Here is a 9,068-nt window from a genome sequence, read left to right as displayed (position 1 = left end):
TGAGTTTCCTACAGCTTCCGCACACTGCTGGCTTCAAACAACAAGCATTAATTCTCTCGTAGCCCTGCAGACCAGAAGCCTGAAATCCGTGTGTTGACAGGACCACCCTCCCTCCAAAGACTGCACGAAAGGATCTGTTCTCACCTCCTTCAGCTTCGGGGACCCCCGGGGTTCCCAGAGTTCCTCGGCTCGTGGTTCCATAACTCTATCCTCTGCTCTTGTCTTCACGCTCCTCTTCTCTGTATCTCTCTGTGTGTTTCTTAGGAGGACAGTGGCCAGTGGATACTGGGCCCACCCAGATACTCCAGAGTATTCATCTTGAGATCCTTAAGTTAATTAAAATACATCTTCAAAGACCCTTTTCCAAATTAGACACATTCATAGGTCCAGGAATTAGAATATGGGCACATCTTTGGGGGGCTACTAGTCAACCCAATATGTACCCCCATTTTGTTTTTAAATTGTCTGAGCAAAACAGGGAGCAGAGTTATAGAAAGTTGCTTCTGGGAGACCATCTCATCCCAGCCTTCCCTTACGCCGTGAGCCTGGCTCAATTTAACATTACATAATGCAGGTTTTTCTTGTTCATTCATTTCATCTACTTCATTATATAACTTCATTATGAGCATCATGCTTATAATTTTCATATCACTAAAACTATTGTGGTGTAATGTCCCTATAATGGGAAAACAGAAATGATCAGATATTATCTAAATTAGCAGATAGTAGATTTCTTGTGACTTTGTTAATATGTAATTCATTTAAGCAAACTTAATATCCATTAACTTTCCTTGTAGGGGCCCATTAGCTTTAATAATACATTAGCTCCTCTGTGAATCCCGAGAAGAGACTCCCCTGGTTTCCACCCCTAAACTCTTTTAGTATTTTCCCAGAATATCTTTGAAGTAGAGTAGAGCCCCACCCACGTACAAGATTACACTCTCTCCCGAGTACACCTCTTACCCGTTGGGAAATGTGGTGTAATGAAGCAGAGAAGCTCAAGTGAGATTTGTCCAAGAAAAGGAGTGAGGCTGCAGGTCTGAATCCATTTGACTTCAGTCTAACAAAGTACTGCTGGCCCTTTGCTGCAGGAAGGTGACTCCGATGCCTTCCAGAAAGAAGGCTGTACCCATTGACCCTTTTAGACTCTAACGTAAGAGTGTTTTGTGGGAAACTCTCTGTCCTTCTATTCAGTATAAGTCATACAATATTTTATCTTTGTAGTCCATTTTTTTGGAATATATAGAGAGCAAAACATCTTTATAAGTAAAGGAAAATTAAGAATCACAAGCACTAGCTCTGTAGCATCTGTAGCTCAGTGGGTAGGGTGCCAGCTACATACACCCAGACTGGCAGGTTCGAGCCCAGGGCCTGCAAAACAACAGTGACAACTCCAACCAAAAAATACTCGGACGTTGTGGTGGGCGCCTGTAGTCCCAGCTATTTGGGAGGCTGAGGCAAGAGAATTGCTTAAGCCCAAGAGTTTGAGGTTGCTGTGAGCTGTGACGTGATAGGACTCTACTGAGGGTGACATAGTGAGACTCTGTCCCCCCCTAAAAAAAACAAAAGAAAGAAAGAATTGCAAGCACTACATTAATCTGAATGAGAATTCAGGGTCTGGTTTGAAATCTTAAATAAGGCTCTGTATGCTCGAGAAAGCCACCTGACAGTTCACTGCCCTCCATGCCTAGAATACTATTGGGGTCTTTGCAGAGTCAGCCAGGAATGCCTTAAGTAGCTTCTCAAACATCCCTGCAATTCTCTGCATTCTTCTCAGCTTTACTCTTCTCAAACATGCTCTGCTCATGTCTCCGATGCCTGAAGCTCCTAGTCACTGGCCCCTAAAGGCTGCTCTGCCGTTGGCCAGTACTGTTGGTGGCTCATCTCCAGCCCCCCGTGGCCCACAGCTGTCCTTCTTTGCAGACGAGCAGCACCATACCTCGATGGCCACGAGGAAAGGAGATACCTGAATACGCAACATTCTTAGAATAATTTTTTCAGTAGGCAATGGAGGTCGAATCTTTTTGGATACCCCTAAGGAGCAACATTACACCTATATTTTTAAATTGGCCCAAACCCTTGAAGTCAGCAACTTTTAACCCTTTGGGGATCATTAATCCTTTTAATAAAAACCATTAGATAGCTATAGGCCTAGAATAGATGAATTACACCACAAAGCCACCATATTTTTCTTATAACCTAAGAGGTCTCATTCCCCCTTCAGAGTTTTCCAAACTTCCATTTATTCAAGCATCATGGTCCCACATTTTACCATATTTAGGGGTCATCTATATTTTACTTTTTTAAGAATTTTCTAATAAGTCACTTTATTGCTTTAACCTAGCCAATGTACAAATGTCTCTTAAGTTATTGGTGTTGTTGGTTACAGACATTATGTCTAATAAGCCTTAAAGGGACAACTACTTTTTTAATATCCTGTTCTTTGCCACCTAAAAACATTTCCTGGGCTATCAGTGATAACTAATAGCGTATCACCTACAAATACTGAGCCCGTCCGTGGACCTCAGAGTCTACTCTGCGTAAACCAGAGGAGAATTTTCCCCTCCTACTTTGGGGAATTTTCCCCTCCTACCTTCTATGATTGGTAATAAGTGTGCTCACTTGGTTTAACCCTGGCCCATTTTGCTCCATAAAGGTTTATGGAGACTTCTCTCTACCCTAGCTTAGATAATAGATATTAACTGGGGTTAAATGACAGATAATGGATCTGAATTCCATATAAATTACATCTTTTAAAAAGAATAATGTTAAAAAAGAAATGAAAAATGGAAGCCAGCATTGTATGCCATTAAATACCTTACTTTAAGACAGGGGAAAAGGGGAGGAGGGATTAAAAAGAAGGGAAAAGTTACACTTCTCCCCTTAAAAGGGAGTGCTACCATGTTGCATAGAAGACAAGGCTCCAGCCACAATTTGGAATTGCTTTTGTCTTGTGGATTTATGTCCTAATTAACGGAACCAAAATTTTTCAGTGTTTATTTGTTAGGACCCTTATTTGTGACACCAGGAGAAATCGTTGTGTCCAATTATGTGAAAAATCACCCAGATGTGTATGCTGTCACACTTCTAATAATCCTTAAGTTTTCAGTGCGTACAGATATTAATTGTGCAGTCTGCATTGAAGTGATTAACATCAATGTAATTTATCATCTGGAGATTTCTGAACATAAATAAATGAGTTGTTTTGTTCAGCAAGGTGTTGACCCCTTCAGAATCAGTGAATTAAAGTCCCCCTCCCTCTTTTTTTTTTATTATAAATATGAAAGGCGCCACAATCAGCCAAGTGTTCAGTTATTTGATTTTCTGGGGCATTAGCCGCTCTTGTTTGTGACATTTCCCTGTTGGGTGCTCGTTTGCAAGCTCATTAATAAGGTTTTCTCATAGGAACGTTGCTGGGAATGAAGAACATACAGTGGGGCCCTTAGTTTTCTAGCTTTCATTCGGAGACTCAGCAAGGGTACAGCAGCAGCACGCAGTTAAATGTTTAAAACAGAAAATAATTACGCTTGCAAGCTGGAAGAGCTCAAAGCTCTAAGGATGTTATGCCGAGAACGGTTCTGCTTTTTCATGTCCTGAGCTATACGACCCTAAAATCTGCCTGGGCGTCTTTTTCTTGTAAATGTCTATACAGGTGGTATTGCCCAAATTTACAACCCGGCTGATCATAGCAGAGCATGGCACAATGGTAGCACGGGTAGTGTAGCTTCAGATCCCAGGCAATGTCCCCTTGTCAAATGAAAGCCTGTTTAAACGAGAACAGTCCGCTGTCTGAGCGTTAAAAGGAAACTGTCTAAATAACATCAAGGTGGCAGCACGTAGCGACAGGAGCTGGGAATTCAAAGGAAAACTGTGACCCTCAGTGTGGAATTCAGATTGCGGGGCGCCGGCGGGGAACGCCTTCCTCTGGACCGAGGCAAACACGGCGCTCCTGAATCACTGCTGCACGGCTTTCGCTTTTCACCATCGCAGCCTTGCTCTCTCACATGTTTTGCAAAAATCCTCATTTTGTGCATTTTGGAAAAAAAAGAAAAGAAAAGAAAAAGAGATCAGAGATGAGTTTCAAAAGGGAGCCTGAAAACAAAATCCTCCAGAAATGGGTGTTTGAATGCCTTCCCCGCCCTGATTATCACCTGACGGTTAATCACGTTCGTGGGCATCATTTTCAAAATGAGTTTTATTGACTCCCTGTAGCCAGGCATTTTATAAATCCATAGTACTGTTCATCCCAGGTCCAGAGAAGGGTAGGTTCTTTTTTTTTTTTCTTTTATTCCCTCAACTGGAGGAAAATTGGGCATTGAGGAGATGATCAAAACCTGTTCTTTATCTGTGCCAAAATAAACGTTTCTCTGGTATCGATAGTGCCTGCAGTGAAGAGGGGAGGAAAACCTGGGGATCAGAAAATCTCTCCTATTCGGAGTGGAGGAGAACACTTGGTTTCCAAGAGCAGCTCCTATCTCGAATTCTCCCCCTTCAATTCTGTCCCCAGGTTATCTTCTTCAAAGCATAATAGCTGGCGTTTTCAGATTTGGCCAGCTTCCCTCGGATCTCCAGTCCCTTTTTCAACAGAATACGCTCTTCCTCCCACTCGCCCTTTTATTTTTCTTAAAGCCATGAATTGAGTTGCAGGGAGGTTATTTCAGTATTTATTATTCCTTGTGAGAAATAATCACGGCACGGAGAGCCCCTGATTGAAGCTAATTTTTTAACCTATGATTTGTTGTGTTAACACGGACTAGCATTGCTTCTGAGTTCCCGATGGCATAAGTACCGTTGATGGTTAATCATACAATCTGCAGTACCAAAGAGGGCAGGAGGCCAAGTAACCAATACTCAAAATACAAAGGGCGAAGGCTGGACACAAACATGGTGAACAAGACTTGAATGACCCGTAAGAGGAGAAGCTTTTGCCTCCCCACCTGCCTTCCAGAGGCACCCCCCTGCAGAAAGGGGTCTGTTAGGCTAAGGACTCTCTTTCCACAGCTCCCTGACATAATGTGTTTATAAAAGGTGTGTCTGTGGACATCAGATACTTACAAAGTGAAACGACTCTTCTGATGTGCATGCTTCACTTAATGGTTTTTAACTCAAGGTCAAATTGTGATTCTGTGCAAGGTTAAGTGGTCCTGAAGCTGGCATCTACAAATCTAAAAAGAACGGTCAAACAACATCCTTTATGATGTGCCTTAAGATACCACTTTGAGATGCACAAAAGGGTATTAAATAAATGTGTCGTGAAATAGAAGTATATAAATTAGAACAGCTGGACGGAACCTCTTGATTTGGGAGGTTTTTTTCTTTCTTCCAAAAGAAAAGCAGTTCTATTTTGTGAGGAGAGGGCTAAGATGGATTCATGATCTGATTTTTTTTTTTTTCTGACCAGTGGTACAGCCAGGAATAGAAGTTCATGCCCCACTATTTCTCCCCCTTCTCGTTCACTCACTCCATTCATTCATTCATTCATTCATTCATTCAGCAAGTGTGCGTTGTGACCTACTCTGTATCAGAATCTGGCACTGTTCTAGTTACCAGCAATTCAAAAACCAGAACCAAAAAACCCTTTTCTTACAGAGTTCTTGAGCAGGAAATCTTGTTATCAGGATTTCCCAATTCCCACTGTACCCTTTTTTTTTAAACTGATAACCAGGGAAACACGATAAGGATTTTCTTCCCCAGTTTCTGCTTTCACATTTTGAAGATTTCTTCCAAGATAAGAAAGAGTGCTGAGCATGTACCCCATTGAAAAGCACTGGGAACATAACTTCTGGCCACAACATTGCAGAACAAAATCGGATCCTCTTGAGTAAACTGTGTGGTTGCAGTATCCACAGAACTACTTGCAAGTGGCAGCAGGAGGCGCTGGTATTGTCCCTGGGGAGGTGGCACGTGCTCTCTGGTCCCACCTGGGTCCCTCCAGACTTAACTCCTCCCACTCACAATAGTTCAGCCCTCCTCGGGAAGTACAGTTTAAGTACTCGGATTTCTAGGACAGATGTCACAGCAGGAGGCCCTTCACCTCGCAAACAAACAAAATAAACAGCAGTGAAAATTATTCATAAATGTATTATGACAATAGAAAGCAAACCTTTTGCAAGAGGTTCTCTTTAACTGCTCTGAGAGCTGGGTGGGACGCTGTTCTCTCACCATCCCTGTCACTTTGTATCTCTAGACCCCTCCAATAGTTACAAAGCTGTCCTCTCCCAATATCAGCCATATTGTAGCGGTTGATTCTTGCTCTCAGCTCTTGCTTCCAGTGTTCACCAAATCTAGGGTTAATCTTGGCATGGTCGTTCCATTCCAGACTGCAGTAATCCCCCATGGTTGACAAAGCCTCTTCAGTGAATGCCTCCCCACTGATGCACGCGGGCAGACCCAAACCCTCAACCCAGCCATTCCGAGATCACCGGTGCCCACTCTGCCCTCGAGTTCGCTCTGGTAGAGCTTAAAACAATTAGCACCTGACCCAAGGCATCCCATCCCACACTCATTGGCGTTTCAGAATATTGGGTGCTATCTCAGTAAGAAAACAAGAAGAGCCCATGGACCAAAGGCAGTTGCAGGAACCGATTTGCCCTGAAGTCCTTGGGCCTGGTTGCAGTGAGCATGTCAAAGACCTTTGATGCCCCCATTCCCTGATTGAGAAATCCTCAGGAAGAGAGGAAAGCTGGTGGGAGCCTCTAGGATAATAGACTCCTGCAAAGACACCTCCTGGGGGGATATCAGGATGCCTCCCCTCTTGCCTCAGCCCTCCTCCTCGCTGCTACCTGGGCAGGGTGAAATCCCAGTCTGAAGGAAAATGCATAGTGCTTTTTTAAGAATTAAAAGAAAAAAAAATGCAGAAATCCGATATGTTCGTATTTGGTCTAGAGAGGAGACTTTCATTTGCATAGGAAATTAAAATACAGGTTACAGAATGGCGAGTTTCATCTTCTGAAAAGATCACAGAATGTGGCGCAAGGTCAGACTGGCATGAAATCAATTGTAATCTGCCAGCAAGCCATTCTAACCTCTTTAAGAGTTTCCTTTTATGTGTTTTTTTCCCCTTTATAGAGAGAGCAAAGTACATTTAAAGAAATTCTCATCAAATCAGAATGTCTTTCTAATATTATTTTTTTAATTGGTTGCTACTGTAGTGTGACCTAAAACCTCCTGGTACTTAACCCTCTGTGCAACTTTGACTAATGAACAAATTTTGTCTGCCGTGGCAGTCTTGCTAAATGTCTTTTATGAGGTTTTAAAAAAATTACAATGGATTATGGAAACCTCACATCCCTCGACCTAATTGATTGGCTGTTGGTGATGCCATCTCTATAGCTGTAATGTTCCTTAAGTGCGCAGACCTGACTATTTTTCTTATTTTTATACAGCAGTTCCATTTTATAATGACATTAAGCCATTCTGTGCAATACAGTCCTGGACAGTGATTGCACCAGGGTAGACAGTGTCAGCTGGCTTGTAGCCCCGTGCCTTCCAACACCAACCGAGGAGTAAAATGATCCCCCCGAAAATGTACTAGGCTTCACCTTATTACTTAAAAATAAATCTTGGAGGTTGGTTCTGTTTCAGAAAAGATTCGGTGGGTTATAACATTTGATTTATGAACATAATTAAAATAAAAATGATGAGCTTTGGGCCATTCAATCAGCCAGCTGGATTGCTCGGTCTTTTGACGTACTCATATTGTAGTCAGGATCTTAATGGGAAAATTTAATGTCCCAGACTTCTAGAGGTGCCAGTGGAACCCCAGGTTTCTCTTCCACCTGTTGAGGATACTTAAGTTCCTTTTTTCAAGACCAAAGAAAAGGAAGAGGATCTATTTTTAGGTTTCCATCAACCTGGGGGTGAATCTTGGCATGCAGACTTTGGTCCCTAAGGTAGGCACGAAGATAGCTCAGCTTTGGTCAGAAAAATATGCCTGTAAATACCGCGTGTGTCAACAGAGGGGGACGCTTTTCTGTATACTACAAATAAGATTAATGCGTACCTTTTCAGCCAGCTATCAAGGTAACTGTGGCAGCTGTGCCCATGAGTAAGATGGGAGATGTTTCTCCAGAAATCTAAAGAGTAAGTTGGGAAAGCCAGCTAGCAAAACTAAAGGCGTGTTTTCTGTGGGTTGGTAGGTGATTCTTAAAATAAATTCCAGGTACTACAGCAGGTCCTCAGCGTGTTCTTTCTAATTTATATGAGTAATTGACAACTGGTAAACAGCTTGTTAGGGACATTAAAAAAAAAAAATTTTTAACTGAAACCAACTTAGGGGTATTGAAGAGGCAGGACAGAGGAGAGTTCTCAACACTCTCTTTATTATGGATGGAAGTTGAGCTTGTGAAACCCTCAGTGCCCCATGCTGAAAAATATGTCCTCTCTGTGTGCTTGAAAATGACATGAAAGAAAAGAAAAAGAAGAACAAAATAAAGAAATAAAGAAATAAAACCTTCCACCTAGGCCAGCCCACAAGCATTCTGCTTCTCTTTAATTAATGGGCCAAAGTCAGCAGTGCATGAGAAATGCAGCCCTTTCATGGGTCAGAGATTAACCTATAAGCAAATGTTAGATTTGAGCCCAAATCTGGGGCTTTAAATTTAGCCTCACCCAGAATGGTTCAGGGGTTAGAATGACAGAGGTCCCCTCTGCAAGAACTCCGTAAGCGTTGCTGTGAACTATTAGGCTGCTTGTTTTTTATTATCCACGTGTCCAGGGCCATAACCTTCTCCCAGTATTCTTTTCTCTATCTTTTTAAAAATAAACTTTGTGTCTATGTGTTACTTTGCCAAAAATGATGGACCCATTTCTGTTGCCTGTGGTTGTAGACTAGGATGTAGTTGCTCTCTATGAAAGGGGATGCCTGGGAGCCCTGCTTTAGCCTATCAGCCAGTGCTAGTTCAAGGCCTGGGATCCCTGCTTTAGCCTATCAGCCAGTGCTAGTTCAAGGCTTGGGATCCCTGCTTTAGCCCGTCAGCCAATGCCAGTTCAAGGTCATCCTGTTGATCCATATTTCCAGTGGTTGTAGACTACGATGTAGTTGCTCTCTATGAAAGGGGATGCCTGTG

The 9,068-nt window shown here is 42.6% G+C and overlaps 1 protein-coding gene across 1 annotated transcript in view; it reads left to right on the top strand.

The window, feature by feature from the left end:
• Positions 1 to 9,068, top strand: part of CADM1 (cell adhesion molecule 1) — a 338,357-nt gene that overhangs the window by 282,159 nt on the left and 47,130 nt on the right.

Source organism: Otolemur garnettii, unplaced genomic scaffold (assembly GCF_000181295.1).
Source record: "Otolemur garnettii isolate 467f Iridium unplaced genomic scaffold, OtoGar3 scaffold00086, whole genome shotgun sequence".
Classification (NCBI taxonomy): domain Eukaryota; kingdom Metazoa; phylum Chordata; class Mammalia; order Primates; family Galagidae; genus Otolemur; species Otolemur garnettii.
Note: the sequence above shows the minus strand (reverse complement) of the source record. Positions and strands in the feature narration are given on the sequence as shown.